This window comes from Carassius auratus, chromosome 5, assembly GCF_003368295.1.
Source record: "Carassius auratus strain Wakin chromosome 5, ASM336829v1, whole genome shotgun sequence".
Lineage (NCBI taxonomy): Eukaryota > Metazoa > Chordata > Actinopteri > Cypriniformes > Cyprinidae > Carassius > Carassius auratus.
The window spans coordinates 23,075,575-23,093,827 of record NC_039247.1 but is presented as its reverse complement, the minus strand read 5'-3'; the positions used below and the strand labels follow the sequence as shown (position 1 = coordinate 23,093,827).

At 36.6% G+C, this 18,253-nt stretch overlaps 1 pseudogene; it reads right to left on the bottom strand.

Annotated features, from left to right (window-relative positions):
* Positions 1 to 216: 216 nt before the first annotated feature.
* LOC113087833 (nuclear pore complex protein Nup88-like) lies at positions 217 to 16,117 on the bottom strand (annotated as a pseudogene).
* Positions 16,118 to 18,253: the final 2,136 nt, after the last annotated feature.

Genomic DNA, 18,253 nt, shown 5'->3' with positions numbered 1-18,253 from the left:
CAAGCTCCTTGTTCTTGACATGATTTCTGCCTTGTGATTGGAGGAGGGAAGGAAAAGAGGGAGAAGTCTTCAAATCCAGCATGACCTCTTCAGAGAAGTCATACTCTCAATTCAGAAAAAAAAAACGCCAATTCCCAACACTAACTGTCTCACAGCAACACACAGAGGAAAGAGTCACTTCAACGTACAAAACTCTTTATTATCAAGGACGTGTACATATACATACTTATTACAGACAAAAAAAAAAAAAAAACTAGTTTATACAAAAATCCTAACTATTTATTTCTTCAAGAACTTCTGAATGTGAGATGTTTAGGACACGTACTGTCCTTTAAAGAAGCTCTACAGAGATGTGATTTAGCTCCTCTGTAGTTTCTTCTGTAGCCTGAAGACCGTTAATAACTGATGGTCAGAAACTGAAATGGTTCTTAATGTCCTTGGTCTGCTTCATCATGCCAGCGATGTGCTCTCCCCTGCAGGACAGAAACATTGAACTAAGTGTCAAATGCATATAATAAGTGCTAAAATGTGTAAAAAAAACAAAAAAAAGAGGAACCTTCATTAACTCATTCTTATTGTCATAAGACATTTGAACATTTTACTTTTTGTCGATTCTTATTTGACTATGCATTTAAAAATATACAAATAACACACACTTTACATGTAAGTGTGTATTAGTTTTTCTTAACATTAAAATATGTTGTGTTTTGGTTGTGGGTATAATAAGACCTGATAACACAGGAATAAGATGCTCATGATCCTACAACAGACCTCTGTAAAGGGTTGTCTTATACATGCTTCTCACTTTACAGAATGAATGGTGCATACCAGCACTGGCATTTGGTGCACGTGTGAAGTGAAAGCAGGTACATACTGTTCTTTCAGCACTCCCTGGACACACCTGAGTGTGAGACTGGAGCGAGCCAGAGATGCTCCTCTATTCATCTGCTTCTTCTGATATTCCTTCTTCAAGTTCACCTGGCAACACATTACAGCACACAGTGAAACCGGGGAAATAACATACATCCGCTCTGCTCATGCCAAAAGAGGAACATCGCCAAAACAAACTAGGCTTTAACTTGGATACACTGAAGCAGCATAAATATAATACTGACAGCAGCGTTAAACAGACCTGTTTAATGCCGTTGTCAAGGTGACGGAGCTGATCGTGGATGGTTTGCAGTTCCTTTCTCAAGTCCTTCTCACTGTCTGACAGCACAGGAAGTGGACTCCGCAGACCTCCCAAAACCTGTTTTACTCTATAAACACACAAAGCTTAGTTACAATAAATTATTATAATTTTTTTTTTACTTAATAGGAAGTTTTGAGTTCAGAAAAAAAAGGCCATTTCATTTTTTTTAGATTTAACTACGTTCAAATAAAGGTGAACCTGTTCATGATGGCTTCTTGTTGATACTTGGCTTCTTCATGTTTATCAGCGAGCCGCTCCGAGCCTCGCTCAGGCTTTTTCTACAACACACGATCACATCTCTAGCATAGGCACGTGCCGCAGTAAACCACAGCATTAATGACTCTTCTGTACTGAGCCCACTGTCTTCCACACTACACTGTAATAACACCAGCTAACTGTGTTTCTGTGAACACGTGTGCTTGTGATTATTGTGATTCAGGCAATGCTGGGGTCACCTCTCTTCTCTAGAAAGAGCGAGATCCTCCAGCTGCTTATTCTTCTGGCCGCTCAGGAGCTTTACTCTGAAAAGGGGACAATAATGAAATGAATTATTTTGATTATTTGATCAATTATGATTTTTTTTTTTTAAATAAGAAGTCGCCTAGGTTCACCAAAGCTGTGTTTATTTCATTAAAATACAGTTAAAATGTTGAAGTATTACAATTTTAAACAACTGGTTTTACATGTTTTAAAATGTAATTTATAAGTGTAATGGCAAAGCTGCATTTTCAGGAAGTCTTAAGTGTTCAGAAATCATTTTAATACACTGATTTCATATCATACGCTGCTCAAGAAATACTAATTATTAAAAATGTTGAAAACAGTTTGATACTTTTTTCAGGATTCTTTGATGAATATAAAAGTTTAAAAGAACAGCAATTATTTGAAATCGAAATCTTCTGTTCACTCTTCATCAATTTAATAAAGAAAGAAATAAATCTTACTGAGCCCAAACGTCTAATCTTCTATGTACAATCTTAAATTACACATGCTTCACATATTTGCAGTTTATTTATTATACAATATTGATCTGATTGCGGAAGATGCGCTTTTAAGATAAAAGTATATATATATATTCTTAAAAAAAACAAAAAAAACAATAGGCTTTACTGCATCCTTGATAAATATATATTTTTATACACACACACGCTAAAAAAGCATATTTAAGCATCCCTTAAGCATATTTAGATGATGTAAACTACTGCTCAATAAAATAATTCTCAGTAATATCAGCTGTTAATAAAACTGATCTAAAACCAGTATATCTTGTACCTTCTCTGCATCTCTTCATGAGCCAGGCCCAGTTTGAGGATGTACTCCTCTCTGAACACTTGTGTGGCTCTGCTCAACAGCTGCAGACATTCTGGAGGAGGAGGAGATGAGTCCTTATCACTCACCCTAAAATACACACACAAAACACAAGACTGTAACAGCCTCAATGACCGCTTCAGTAATGTCCATTCATAAAGCTGTATATTACTAACCAGTGTAATGTGATGTAAAAAACATGTTCATGTGCTTCAGCTACATTATTGAAAATGGTAGGTGGTTTATTATTGGTTCAAGATGGTCTGCTAGCTCTAACTGGACCAGGATGAACTAACAGGTCAGGACCAGGTCTTCCAGCTGATGATCAATCTTTTGGAACCGTGTAAAAAGTTTGTTTTAATACAAGTGGTCACATTTTACCTAAGCATTAATGGATTGGTTGAGCTGCGTGCCAGGATGTTGCGAATATGCTGTTCAAAGGAGTCTTCAGCCAATCCACGCAGAGGAGAGCTTCCTGACCCCGCCCCCGGATGAGAGCAGAGCAAAGGAGGGGACGGTGGACGAATAGAGCTTCTAATTGGACATTTAAAAAGAAAATCTTATATCATCGTATAGATATAAATAAGTAGTATGATTTAACACTAATTTTGCAGTCTTTTATTTGATAATTGCATTAAGCTATTTTACGAAAATCATGCACATTTATTTCAATTTTACGTGCAATATAATTCATTATTAGATTTCCGTCACAAACTCACAAAGCCCCTGAAATTCCCTTACAGACATGCATTTGGGAAACCCTGACCTAACAAAGAGGGAAGGAGCCAGAGTGTGCTTGTCACATACAGCAGAGGGAGCAGGAGACACTCGTAGGTACTCGTGATGCAGATCATGGTGGCTCCCAGGGACAGGTCTGACACGATCCAAAACCCACACACTGAGAGAGAGAGAGATAATACAAGAGGAGAATTTTAATAAGCAACAATAATCTACAGCACTTACTCATCGTCCCTTAAGGTTTTCTTAAACATCTGCAAATTGGGCTTTTGTTCACAAGAGATCTGGGTTTTAACTGTCGCTTGTGGTGCCATGGCACTGAAATGTTCATTTCCTGTGAGTGTTGCTCTACCTGTTAGCGAGAGGACAGGATGTGCTCCACTATGCAGCGCTGCTCTGCCGCCAGCTCCTGCAGACTGTCTTTATCCTCCTCATCTGCACAGAAAACACACAAACCGAGTTCTTCAAATACTGTACTCCTCAATATTTAAATGTTGCAATGTAAAGGTTACACTCACCGGACTCCAGAAACTTGTTTTTTGAATCAGATGAGACCTACACTGTGTACACCGGCCTCGTGGTGACACAGAGGGTCTGAAACAGAAGATTTTTGACAAAAATGTATACTTTTATTCAGCAATGGTGTATTAAATTATAAAAAAAAAGGATAGTAACAACATTTGTAATATTACAAAACATTGCATCAAATAAATGTTATTCTTTTGAACTTTCCATTCACCAAAGAATACTGAAATAAATGCATCAGTTTCCACAAAATTAAGCAACATTTTTTTTGATTTTATATATATACACACACACACACTTTTCAAAAACAGAAGATGGGCTTATTGAAAATACAAAGTTAATCTCTGCCAGCAGGTGGCGCTTGCCGAACAGCAGAAATATAGCTCTCTCACACACATTACAGGTCAAAGGCTTTTAATGCTTTTGAAACAAGTGTCTTCTGCTCACCAAGGCTGCTGTAATAGTAATATTTAGAAATATTATTTCAATTTAAAATAACATTTTTTGTGTATGAATACATTTTAAAATCTAATTTATTCCTGTGATTTTAAAGCAGAATTTTCAGCATCATTACTTTAGTCTTCAGTGTCAAATGATCCTTCAGAAATCATTCAAATCATTTTAGAAACATTTCTGATTATCATCGATGTAAAAACATCTGTGCTGCTACATATTTTTTTTGGAAACTGTGATCCATTTTATTTTTCAGGATTCTTTGATGGATAGAGAGTTCAAAATAGCAGCATTTATTTAAAATAAAATCCTTTGACACATTATAAATGTTTTACTGTCACTTTAGATCAACTGAATGTGTCCTTGTTGAACAAGAAAAAAAACTTTATAAGTAGGAGTGTAAAGCGCCAGTAGGTGGCGCCAAGTGATTGTGTTTATTTGAGTCATTCGTTCAACAGATTCGTTCAGATTGCTGATTCATTAAGACTGAAGCAAGTGCCTGTCTTTATGAATGGATCACTGAATCATTGACTTGAATTATTCAGTCATGAAACACCAATGTGTGTAAGTCACTTAATGTTAACTACTTGTTTCCTGAATAAATATAATCAATGTGAAAGTGACGTGACATACAGCCAAGTATGGTGACCCATACTCGGAATCCGTGCTCTGCGTTTAACCCATCGCAGATCAAGGGCACCTCAGTTGTGGTATTGAAGGTGGAGAGAGCGCTGTACACTTTCTCCCCCCACCTACAATTCCTGCCGGCCTAATACTCAAACTCACAACCCTTGGATTGCAAGTCCAATACTCGAACTGTTAGGCCATGACTTCCCATGTCAAATCTGCAATCGTGCTGACAGCACTCTCTCGGCCGTCTTATTTTGCTTTACTAGGTTATCAGATGTTACGAAAAGTCTCACTCACACACAAAAAGGATGCTCAAACCTCATCTGGCGTAACCTTGTTACTGTCAAAACATTATTCATTATGAATCAACATTTACACTGAATTTAATCAGAATCATTCTCGCCAAAATTGCTCAGTTAAAACTGCTCTGAGTTTTACTCCATGTCCCATGCTCATCTGGCATTATGGGAATTTAGCACCGGCCGGAAGCAATTACCAATCTGGTTCCACGTGTGCATCGCACCAGTGTACGTACTTTGTGACAGAAAATTAAAACATTAGCCTATAAATTATGAAGGCTACATTAAAAATACTGCAAACTGGTAATATTAGTTTTCTTCAAAGCCCTCTCAAAACGTTTAATTCCTGTAGGAATACAATTTCATCATTTTTAATGCTGTTTATGCAAAATCATTTGAATGACTTTTAATGCTTTTCAAAGCCCAGCAGAAACCCTGTATAATATTATGACATACTACTACATAACCGAAAGCAATTTGATTTGCATCACCATCAAAATACATATTACGATATATTATAAGTATTTAAATTAGGGTGTAGTCTCTGTGTGTGGTGAGTTCTTGTGTCACCTCGGTGTAATCTGATCGGACAGGTGAAATCTGACTCGGTAATCTCCTCTTCCTCCTCCCCTGAAGCCAGTCTGAGTGTCAGTTCCAGCTCCACACACTCAAACACATAAAGCGAAGGCACCGTCTCTGAGCCTCGGGACCATCTCTCTACTGCCTGAATGCACAGAAACAGAGGGGCTCAGCATCTCGCACACTGGACAAGCTGCACTTGATGATGTGTGGGATGGATTGATTGAATTCTGTCTGTCTTACTCCTCCATCCTCCTCTTCCTCTGCCTCTAGCACCACACAGTGGTAAAGCATTCCTGATTCAGTGGCGATAACCAGGATGTTTGGGACACAAGGCAGGCAGAGCACAGCACACGCGTCATAGCCATAGTTATCTTCTGCTGCGGGGTACATGGGTAATGGGCCCATCGGCTTTGCTAAATTACGGACACTAAGAGAAAGATGGAAGATCAATTGAGCAGCTCTCTGATGGGCTTCACATTAAGAAATCATTGATTGGAACAAGGATGTTTCCACAACAAATATGCAATGTTCCCTTTAAGCTGCACGCGTGTATGACTGCAAAGAAAAAATAATATGCCGCGCACAGGACAGACATAAAAATTAGCTATGAAAGCTCTAATAAAAGGGTATGTTTAGATAACTATTTAAGATATTTTTTATATTTATATATATATATTTTATTATACGCTATTATATACTTATAAGCAGAGGTGGGTAGTAACGAGTTACATTTACTTCGTTACATTTACTTGAGTAATTTTTCGGGGTAACGAATACTTTTCGGAGTATATTTAAAGATGGGTACTTTATACTCTTACTTGAGTACATTTTTTGGGAAAAATCTGTACTTTTACTTCGTTACTGTGGGCGACGCCCCTCTCGTTACTTTATCTTAATGCAATAAATGCTTCAGTTTATTCCAAACGCGCCGTCTACTTTTCTCTGGACAATGAGCGATGCCCATTCGCGAATGATTCATTCTTTTGAGTCAACTCTGTTCAAAGGCTTGATTAAACCAGTCGGCAAACGAGTGAATTGGTTCATGAATCAGTTTGATTGAGTCGTTCAGTTCCATGCTGCACGCGCTGAGCTCTGAAGCGGTTCACTCAGAGTTGTAACGTTTAAGAATACCAGCAGCGTTGAAAACGTGGCTATGGAACTGCACTGAATTGAAAGCAAATCTGCAAAGTCTATTATTTGCTTGCGGTGGAGATCCTACTGTTTAACAGGTAATAACTTGGGCTACATTCGATTACAGTACACGATACCACTGTGTCATTAGTTTGTTGTACGTGTGTGGCTTATAACAGGTTGAATGCAGCTTCCAAAAGACAAAGAATAGCCGATTAAGATTTTATTAATTTTAATACAATCACACCAGTGCGAGTAGGTTCAGCAAGTCATATCATCAGCTGCTAAATTTAGATCTGTGATCGCTTGCTGGCGCTGAGCCAGAGACAGACGCGTTTTTACAGCGCTGCGCATTAACCAATCACACACGGTTCTGTTGAGCTTTTGAATGCAATGGCCAATCAGAGGTGTTCCGATGAGTCATCGCTGAAATGCCGGTGCTTCCTTCACTCGCTCACTGACTGAATACCTCTTTCTGCCGAATTCTCTCGTCAGAAACAACAAAGTGCAGATGTGTGTACGAATCTATAATTAAGATATTGATTTCACAGTGTTAACAGTTTCAGTGATTTTAATGGTAGTTTCTGAGAGTGAATGAAATCTAGACTGTCAGTGAAAATTATGTTTAATGTAAATGTTATTTGCTCTCTTTCTGAACAATGAAAGATTAGTAGCAATATATCACATTAACTTTCAATGTTAAATTCACATTTAAAATAAAGTCAGTCGTATTAAAAATGTTATGGCATGATACCTATATTTGTTACTTAAATAAACAGACAGGGTTTTATAATAAATTACATAAATTGGATTAAAGGCTGATGAAATATATACATTTATACACACACACACATAACTTACATTTTTTGTCTATATATCTATATAAAAAAAGGCTCCGTATATATGACCCAAAGTAACTAGTAACTAACTACTTGAGTAGATTTTTTATCCGATACTCTTTTACTCTTACTCAAGTAACTATTCAAGACTAGTACTTTTACTTGAGTAAATATTTCTAGAATTACTTTTACTTTTACTTGAGTAAAGTTTTTGGGTACTCTACCCACCTCTGCTTATAAGCCTAATACATAATCAACCTTAAATTGGGAATTCATGAGCAATAACTGATTAATTTTTTCATATTATTTTATATTATTATAACTGTTTGGCATGTTTGATTTTTTTTTTAGTATTTTTTGGCAACAGCACTGTAAAAAAAATTCTCATGTAACCTAAAATCAAGGCTCAAATCAAATATATATAGCACATTAAAGTTAAAAGTTACACTTTTTTTGTGGTATAAAAAATGTTTTTGCTCAGGTGGCCGAAATGTTTGCCCAATAGAGAAAAGTTTTGATAAGCAAGAAAATAAATTACTAGGAACATCGCACTTATGTACTGAAACAAAAAAATAAATAAATTAAAAGGCAAATTAGGCATCTGTGTTAACATCAGGAACACTCTAAAAACGGCTGGGTTATTTTTTAACCCAAAATGCTGGGTTGAGTCTGTTGGGTCATTTTGTTGGGTTATTTAATTTCTTTTTAAACACTTTTGGGTAGTTTCATTTTACCAGGTGTTGGGTTAAACCTGCTGGGTTGCGTCGCTGGGTTGTTTCAGGCCAGCGCTGGGTTATTTAACGCGCCTTGAAGATGTTTAAATCGCTCCCCAACTGTCACTTTGGAAGAACAACGGGGCAAAGCCACGGCTTTCAACTGTTTTAAGGTAAGTTTATTTAATGTTTTCAATAATAATTATTTTAAATTGGCAGAATTATAACTTTTTTTTTGCAGCAACAATACTGTTAAACGTCTACAGGCCAACATTATTTACGTTAAATGATGAACTGTTTACCTCAAACGGCCAACCTACGTTACGCGACTCGCATAATCGTGTTAAGGTATCTGAGACGACAGATTAATAAAGTTTTATTAAGTTTCAGACAGTGACTGATGGCTGAAATATGCGAATACCTGTGAAAATAGAGGAAAAACTAGTTTCTGACACTGAAAAGCGAATTTGATATTTAAGTGAGTCAAATGAGTTCAAAAAGTGAATACGACTTTCTGCTCTAATGTAAACGCCTGCAGTTGTCCATATCGACATTTAAATCATACAAATTGCGTACAATATAGTCGGACCGCAGGTCTAAAAGAACCGACGACCCAGTTCAAGTAAACCGGTTCAGTAATTCTCGAACAAAGTGATTCCCGGAAAAGAATCGACGTCTCAGGGCATTTCAAAGTGCGCGCACGCACAGCGAGTGACGCTGGCCGCGTTAGTGAAGTGATTTGATGCTTTTGTGGTTTATAAAGTCTTTTTACATACAAATTATAATTCAAAATGTGTTTTTTTTTCCTGTCAGAAAAGCGCATGGATACATTTGTGAGAGAAAAACTCGTCGAGTGCAGTCTTATTGAGGCGTCTAACGGTAAGTTCGTGTTTATTATACATTTTACATAATTGTTTGTCTGTGATAATCAACTAACGTTAACCCTCACGTAACTTAAACGCACATATATTTTCATATATTTTGTTCTATAGTTAAAGCTGCAACAGAATGTACCTAATTTATGAGCGTAAACATCATATATTAATTTTCCAGATCGTGTTTTTGACTTGTCCTTATCACTTTGGTACATCTATAAGTTTTTATATATGGACTGTTTTACCTACGTGACTTGTCATAGAAATGTCTGTGTGCGCATGCAGTGTGATCTCCCTTATCTGTGCCAGTGACTGTGTGTGTTTGATATAGCCAGCATATTAACATAAAACTGTGATTTATAATGACTGGAACATCCCATTGATTAAACAGTTTGAAAGCACACCTTTCAGCCAATCACTATATCATATTCTGCTTCTGTAGACCAACTCATAGGTGAATTTAACTCATAATCATGATGGGTCAATTTCATGATTAACTTCACACAGTTAATTGAACTGAATCACTGTTATTAAAACAATTTGTATTTTTTCTTTTTTTTAAACTTTATTTTAAAGGTTGGAACAAACATGGAATTCCTTAACTGAGCAGAGTCCACAAAACCCCATCCAATTGTCGTGGCGATTTAAAAATGACAGCAGATCTCTCAGGCATTGATCATAATCAATGGACAGGTAAGGATATTCTGCACTATTTTCAAAAGGAATTGCAAATTGTATATTTAATTGTATTTTTCCACATGTGGACATATACATTGTGAAATAGTCCAAACTCAATTGAAAAGCATTTGTATTTCAGATGCCTTACACAGAAAGCTGTCAATATGTGTCAAGGGTGGGACTATACTATGGGGCGTGTTTGTATTGGGAGATATTTTGTAGTTTTTACCCCAAATCTCTCACTGTTTGCACTCTGATGCACGTCAGCAAACAACATTGCAGATCTACTCTTATTTACCTAGCTGCATCTTACCCTATATTTTATTCCTCCGGTGAAAAGCATTTGGTTAATGGTGAATATTGACCAATAGTACCATGTGGCTCTAACGGTTAGCAGGGGATAGTAGCTGCATTTGGGGTAAAAATGACAGAATTATTTATTGTGTGAGGTGCCAAGAAAATAGGGAGATTGCACTGTCTGTTCTTTATCACACATCTCTCGGAGCGGCAGCTGCCTTTAGTAGTGCCTTAACCTCCATTGTTCAAAGCATTTTGCACAGTTGTCTTTGGGTGACGTCACCTCCCAATACAAACACTCTCCATAGTATGGTCCCACTTCTGGCAAAAATTGACAGTTTTCAATGTGAGGCATTGGAAATTCAGATGCTAAAGATTCCATTTGAGTTTTGGCAGGTAACATGTGCGACACAGTGAAAAAACAGACATGGTAATTCATAAAACCTCATGTACTTGTTCTTATGTTGCATCTATGCTAACATTAGTCTGTTTCTCTCTTATTCCAATGTCACCGTAGCCACCCGTATCCAGTACGTATCCAGATCAGATGGAGATCATCATCTAGAAAGGACCTCTACATCCCTGAAAGACCGCGGAGACCAGGACAACTAGAGCCCAGATACAGATCCCCTGTAAAGACCTTGTCTCAGAGGAGCACCAGGACAAGACCACAGGAAACAGATGATTCTTCTGCACAATCTGACTTTGCTGCAGTCTGGAATTGAACTACTGGTTTTGTCTGGTCAGAGGAGAACTGACCCCAACTGAGCCTGGTTTCTCACAAGGTTTTTTCTCCATTCTGTCACCGATGGAGTTTTGGTTCCTTGTTTTTCTTTAGTTGGGGACAATTAATATCAAGCGATATCATCCACTTGATTGCACAGAGGGACGATACATCACTGAATCAATGACGAATTGACTTTAACTGAAAACTGAGTGTTTACTGTTGTCCCTTTGCATTATTACACACTATTTTCCTATTTAATACTGTAAAGCTGCTATGATGCAGTATTTGTTTAATATGACAGGCTTATTAGTCATAATACATGGCAAATACAGCTACAAACTGACTTTGTTTTTCCATTTGAAATTTGGCAGTCACTGTGCATTCATGAAAACTGAAACCGTAATTTTTGTTCAGTGTTTTTGAAACAGTATTTTTGTTCAAGATTTGCAATTGTGTTTGGATTGTCACAATTTGTCACATGTGGAAAACGCAATTGAAAATATAATTAGCAATTCCTTTTTAAAATTGTCCTTCTGTTGACAGGCTCTATAACGGAGTACACTGCTCTCAGGTGTAGATCTTTGCTTCAGAGCTTAAGTGTTTGACAATAGTTCACCCAAAAATGAAAATTGTCACTAATTATACACCCTGGTCTGAAAGCTCTCGAATATCAATGAAAATATCTTAACTTGTGTTCTGAAGATGAACAAAGGTCTTACGGGTTTGTAACGGCATGAAGTTGAGTAATAAATGACAAAATTTTCATTTTTGGGTGAACTATATGTTGAACTACCCTAAGCACTGCACATCTACCTACGTAGGAGTCTTTATATACTTGATATAAATTTAAGGACATCTTTAAATTATTTTACATTTAAATTTAAAGAATGTTAATTGTCAATGTCATTTCACTGTGTATTTAAATAGCTAAATATGTCAAAATGTAATAGTTCAACAGCTAGACAGGTCATTCAGATATAATTTTCTTATTTATTGCAACTGTATTTCTGTGATTTTTATTTATTTATTTTGCATTTGCTGGAAACAAAAAAAGGGAAAATTCCATGTTGTTTGTCATTGGTACAAATTTTTTAATGTCAGATGGCATTAAAAATATTTTTTAACAGTCTAAATAACCTGTATTCTTCATTATTTATTAATCCATGATTGCTTTATTAAGCAAAAGTGAAATTATGAGAATAACCCAGCAAGAATAACCCAGAATCATAAAAATGCAAACCCACAAATGGTAAAAATGACTCTATCTTGGGTTTTCTCAATAACCCAGCATGCTGGGTTAAAATGTGTAAACCAGCATGCTGGGTTACTTTAACCCAGCACGTGTTCTGTCCAATATTTACCCAGTGCTGGGTTGCCAATTGGGTTATTTTTAACCCAGCCATTTTTAGAGTGAAAAACATTCGTTACACATTTCTATACATTATACATATTCCACATTTTACTCATTACTATGTGACCAGACATGAAATTTATTTTTTATTTTTTTTACAAATTCCTATTAGTCTTAAAGTCAGTACAATAAATACTATTATGTATATATTCAAAATATGTTTTCATTTTATTTTTAATATGTTTATCATATTATTTTTTTTTTCCACATCACTAATTGAAAACTCAGGGAAGCTTCTGTAATTGTCATAACAATAATGTCAAAAATGATTTTAAGATTATTTATACTAATATTTTTAAACTCTTGAGTTTAGTACTTTATATACTTGGAATTAGCTTTTCTTTTTATATTTTTGGTTTTCAAATGCAGTTTTAATTATTTTCTTTGAACTTGCCATATTATTATTATTTTTTTTTTTTCAATTTTCAATTTAGCTTTAATATATATATTTATTTCAGTTTAATTAATATTAAAACAAATAATAAAAGTAATAAAAAATGAAAAAATCAGTTAGTTGCCAAAGAAAAATGTATTTAAGTTTTTAAAAAATATTTTATATATATATATATATATATATATATATTAGTGCTGTCAATCGATTAAAAAAAACTTAACTAATTAAATCGCACAATTTTTTTAAATTAATCGCGATTAATCGCAATTAAAAGACTGAAACTTTTTGGATATGTAAATGTAAAATGTAAATAATTAATGTAAACTCAAGACAAAGAAACTATTTAAATTCAAAATATGATTATTTATTGGAATTTTTGTTTAACTTGTAACACAGATTTTCTCATGTAAACAACATACCTGCAATAAACCATCAATATCCTCCAAATTAACTGTTGGCTTGAAAGCCATATTTATTACAGAAATAAAAACACAGGCATGTAAGTACCATTTGAATTTCAAAACAATCAATGCCAATAAAAAACAAAAATTATTTCCATGTTGAATTCTAAGTGGACTGCAAAAAAATTCCAAAGTATAGTCATTGCCAGTGCTTTAAGTGGGCCGGTATGCACCAGTACTCAGTACTGCCACTTCCAAATATAGCTCTTGAGCGTACCGCCACCTCTCCGTGCGCCCAGAACGTGCTTGTAGCGTACCGGTATGCTCATTTGGACATCTGTTTTAATAGAGGTTTTAATCTTTTACCTGCACCGCCGATTTTCAGAGCGCCCTTCACAATGCAAGCTTCTTAATTCATCCCACCCAGAGCAGAAACTACATTACCCATTCACCCTTAAGTTATACAAGTGAATAGCGCATGTGTTGCTTTTCCCACTGTTAAGTGTCAACAACTCAACGTGGCCGGAGAAGGTGTGTGAAACTCGTTGTGAGTTATACTAAAGCAAAATCTTGAGTATTTATTGTCTGATAAACATTAAAAACTGTCTGCGGAGGTTGAGTCGTCCTGCAGCCCCCGCTGGCTGCTCATTGGCTGCAGCATCTTTTTTCTAAGTTCTAAAAAAATACTGTAGACGGCAAGGCACAAATTTAGACATTCATTTATCTAATTAATCTATAGCCTATGCACAAAGACAATATGATCTTTTTGTCGCCTTTTTGTTTTAAAGCTTGATGAAGAGAGAGAGCGCAAGTTGCTGCAGCTGAGGAGGACAGTGATGCACGCGTACAGGAGTGATTGACAGTTCGCGGCACTGTGTACAAAAAATACTCCGCTACACAATTATTTCGTTATTTTCGTCATTATTACAGTCATTGTTTTTTTTTTTTTTTAAACAATGACATTTGAGTTCATGATTTTAATGTTGCTGTTTCTTGTGGCAGACTGAATGAAGAGTAATGTTTCTTGTGGCAGACTGAAGAGTAATCCGGCAGAGTTTTATACTGAAACTTTCCGTCTAAAAGTACTTCCTTGATCTTATCCATATTTCTTTGCACGTTGAACACACATAGGCCACAACTGGAAATAAAAAAAAACTGCAAACGCGTTAATTGCGTTATTTTTTTTTAACGCGTTAAATATTTCAAATTAATCGAATGCGTTAACTCGCTAATTTTGACAGCACTAATTAATATATATATATATAAATACCTTTTGTTTTTGACCTGAAATGAGATTCACCCATATAGATTATAACACTGTGCAACATTTGTATGGATTTATATAATTTAAATTTTCACTTTTTTGTTAATGTGTTTGTTACCTGTGTGTGAGAGAAATATAGCTCAGAAACGTCTCTCCATTCCCATACAGAACGTAGAGTGGATACACCAGCAGCTCTTTCTTCACACGCAGACCGCTCAGATGAGGAGGATCAGCCAGCGGTCCGAAGTCAAACGCCACAGCCGTCTCCCCCAGAGACGCTGCATAGGAGCGTCTAGAACAGAGAGACACCACAGCAATACAGTTATTTTGTCCATAATATATCGGTTCATTTATTTCTTAACACCTCATTTTTTAGATCCAAGCAGATTACGGCTAGCTTCTAGATACCATCTAATAAAATGAATAATACAGCAGCCAAATTATCGTTCGGAAGAAAAGCGTCAGACTTACCCTCTTGTATGAACAATGCTTTCCTCGTCCACCTGAGACACAGATAACACTTTGGCAGGTGACTGTGGCTCATTAAGACTGTAAAATCTGTGGAAAATATACATTGTTTGTAACTAACAGTAATTCTATTTTTACTTGAAAACTTTAAAGAGCTAATTCACTTCGAAACAACCATTCTGTCATCATGACAGAGTAAATGACAGATTTTTCATTTTGGGGAGAACTGTGTTGAACACCTCCTCTGCCAGTCATTTGTTTCAGATACCTGATGGTGTTACCTTACCTGATGGTGTTATCTGATGTCAGGAAAACCAGGAGAGGCTCCTCAGTTTGGCTGGGATACCAAGCAGCCTGTCGGAGTGTCACAGAGGGAGAACTTGTGAAGAAACGTTCAGCCACAGGAGTCGTCCTGAAAAGAAACAAAGAGAATCACATAACACTAAAGGACCTGGAATAATGCCGCTGTCCTAAAACCGAACGTACTCACTTGCAGTTGATCTGTATGCGTCCACTCTCGAACTCTGACCTCTTGCCCCAGCGCTGAGGGAGCTCCAGGACCGTCGCTCCCCGCTGACCGATGAGAGCCACGTGATCCTGCGCGGGGCTGACGAGCACCTGACACACCTCAAACAGCGGCGTGTTGATGCACAGCAGAGTCTACGGGACATCGCTCGCTATTTACAAGTAGCCAGAGAAATCAACACACCTGACAGACGCTGTTCAGACACTGACCTGGTGTTTAGAAGTGTCTGTGTCGCCGTCGGTGTTCAGCTGTCGCAGGTTTGTGGTGTAAAACACACTCTCAACGCTGTCCCATATGAATAGGTCACCATCCAGACAAAACGTAAGGTTCTTTGCTATTCTTTTGCTTGTCCCCTGAGGCTCTAAATCCCACTTCCTCAAATCTTACCCTGGAGGTCCAATGCACTGCAGAGTTTAGCTCCAACTCTGATCAAAGACACCTGTCTGCGATTTTCGAATGATCCCAAAGACAGTGATTGGCATTGATTAGCATGCTCAGGTGTGTTTGATTAGGGTTAGAGCTAAACTCTGCAGGAAAGTGGATCTCGAGGTCCAGATTTGAGTATCCCTGCTCTAAATGAAGCCTCTCTTGTAATTTGCTGAAAATATCATGGCTTTTCAGCGCTTCCCTCCAGCGAACGACTCCATGTTTTCCAGTGTTTCCAGAATAATGTCGTCAGAGTGATCCACCAATAGGATCGCGCTACACGACTACAACTGTCCTGTTGCATCGCGGGATTTGTAGTTTATTAAGGCGTGTTGTCGTTTCAGAACTTTTGAACTGTTCCTTGCAGGTTTCAGACTTATGTTTGGAAAATTTAACTTAAACGATTCCGATTTATGTCCAATAATTCCTTATTCTTCTACTACTTCTTAATGAGTAGTACAAAGTGAGTAATGAGTAAGTTTACAAAAGAGTATAATAAAAATAAGAATAATATGGCAATTATTTCACTATTGTGTACAGCAGCATACTTCTTAAAAATGCTGATTAATTATATAGAAATTAATATTGTTGTAGTGTTCATATTGTTGCTTTTGTTTTATTTTTATTTATTTACTGTCCCTCCTAGACGCTGCATTAGAAACACCCTCTAGTCTTTTAGTAATTTGATGCAAAGGTAATACAATACAAAGAATAGTGTTTTTAATGTACATACATTTAAAAAATATAACAAATATGAAAAACTATTGAGTATTTACGACACTGATGACTGTTAAACGTGTCATCACAGTCTTGTGAAATGGTGCCATTGTAATTTATTCTTTGTATAAACATGCATGTAATATCTCCACCTTATGCAGTGTTGGGGAAAGTTACTATTATTGCATTAAAATATTGCGTTACTTCCTAAAAAATAAACTAATTACATTATTAATTTTTATGGAAAGTAATGCATTACGATACTTTAGTGTTACTTTTTCTTAAAAGTAACGAGATCAGCCTATCTTAACACAAATGTTATGTTATGTTAAGCTGAAGTTATTTTTGCTTATTAGTATGGTTGATCATCGACGGTCAGCAGTGAAGACATTAGTTAATAAAATGTAATTGAATGCATAAAGGATATTTGTGTTATTTAACATGTCGTGAGTTTGCATTTGACTGTTTTTCTTCATTTTAAAGAATACTGAATCTGAGTGAGATAAATAAGTAGTCTACATGTTGGCATTTAGTCTAGAACTAGCTACAGTAACATCATGTTCACACAACGCCCTCTGCACTCCTGATTTCTCTCAACATGGGGACAGGACAGCTGTCAGTCAATAAATGGGAAACAAAGTAACTGCCTTTACTTATTTGAAAAAAGTAACTGACATATTTGATCTTCTAAATTAAAAAGTAATGCATTACTTTACTAGTTACACTTGAAAAAAAGTAATCTAATAATGTATCTCATGTTAATTGCAATGCGTAACCCCCAGCCAGGGTTGCCAGGTTTCTACAACTAAACCCGCTCAATTGCTACTCAAAACTAGCCCAGTCACGTTTCGATGGGGATAACCGGTAAAAAATCACATTATGGTAAGGTGAAATTTTTTTTTGGTCCTGGTCAAATTCGCATTGTATGTGGTAAATATCACGTTATTTGGGTCGCTTAAACCCACGGACATGAAAAACAACCAGCGCCAACAGTGTTTAAAGGCAGGGGTACAATGGTGTTTCATGTATTCAGAGTTGTTCACAGTGTCAAAGAGATGGATTCTCATGTTAAACATGGCCAAAGTTGTAAAAAATAATTTGGAATTTTTGTGCCGAACATCTTACTTCCAGGTTGGTACACGTTTCGGCTGTTTTTTTTTCGATCGTGGATCGTGGAGCATTTCTCTCTGAAAAGTGTGCCCACGCACACGTCGAACAGAGGAGAGCGAGACTGCGCACATCAACACGCTTCATCGGGAAATCGTAGGCAGCGCTGCATAGGATTTGTTTGAGAATGTCTCCAAATAAGTGTGTTTTTGGATGTGAGGGAAAGTTTACCGTGTTCAGCTTTCCCAGGAACCCAGCGTTACATGAACAGTGGATGCAGTTTGTTTTTCTGGGGCAGCAACGGAGTGTGTCACCTTTGTGTGTTCTCGTCATTTCAGTAACAAATGTTTTATAAACAAGGCCCAGGTGGTCGATGCTGGACTTTTGAATGGTCCCAGTGATAAAAAAAAAAAAAAAAAACCCAACCCATTCATGTAAGTACAACTGCATCAGATTTCTGTCTTTTGTTGGAAATCAGCACATAAGTGAATATATGTTAATGGAAACAACACGAAACATCAGTATTATAGCTCCGCCCACAGCACGCCTCCA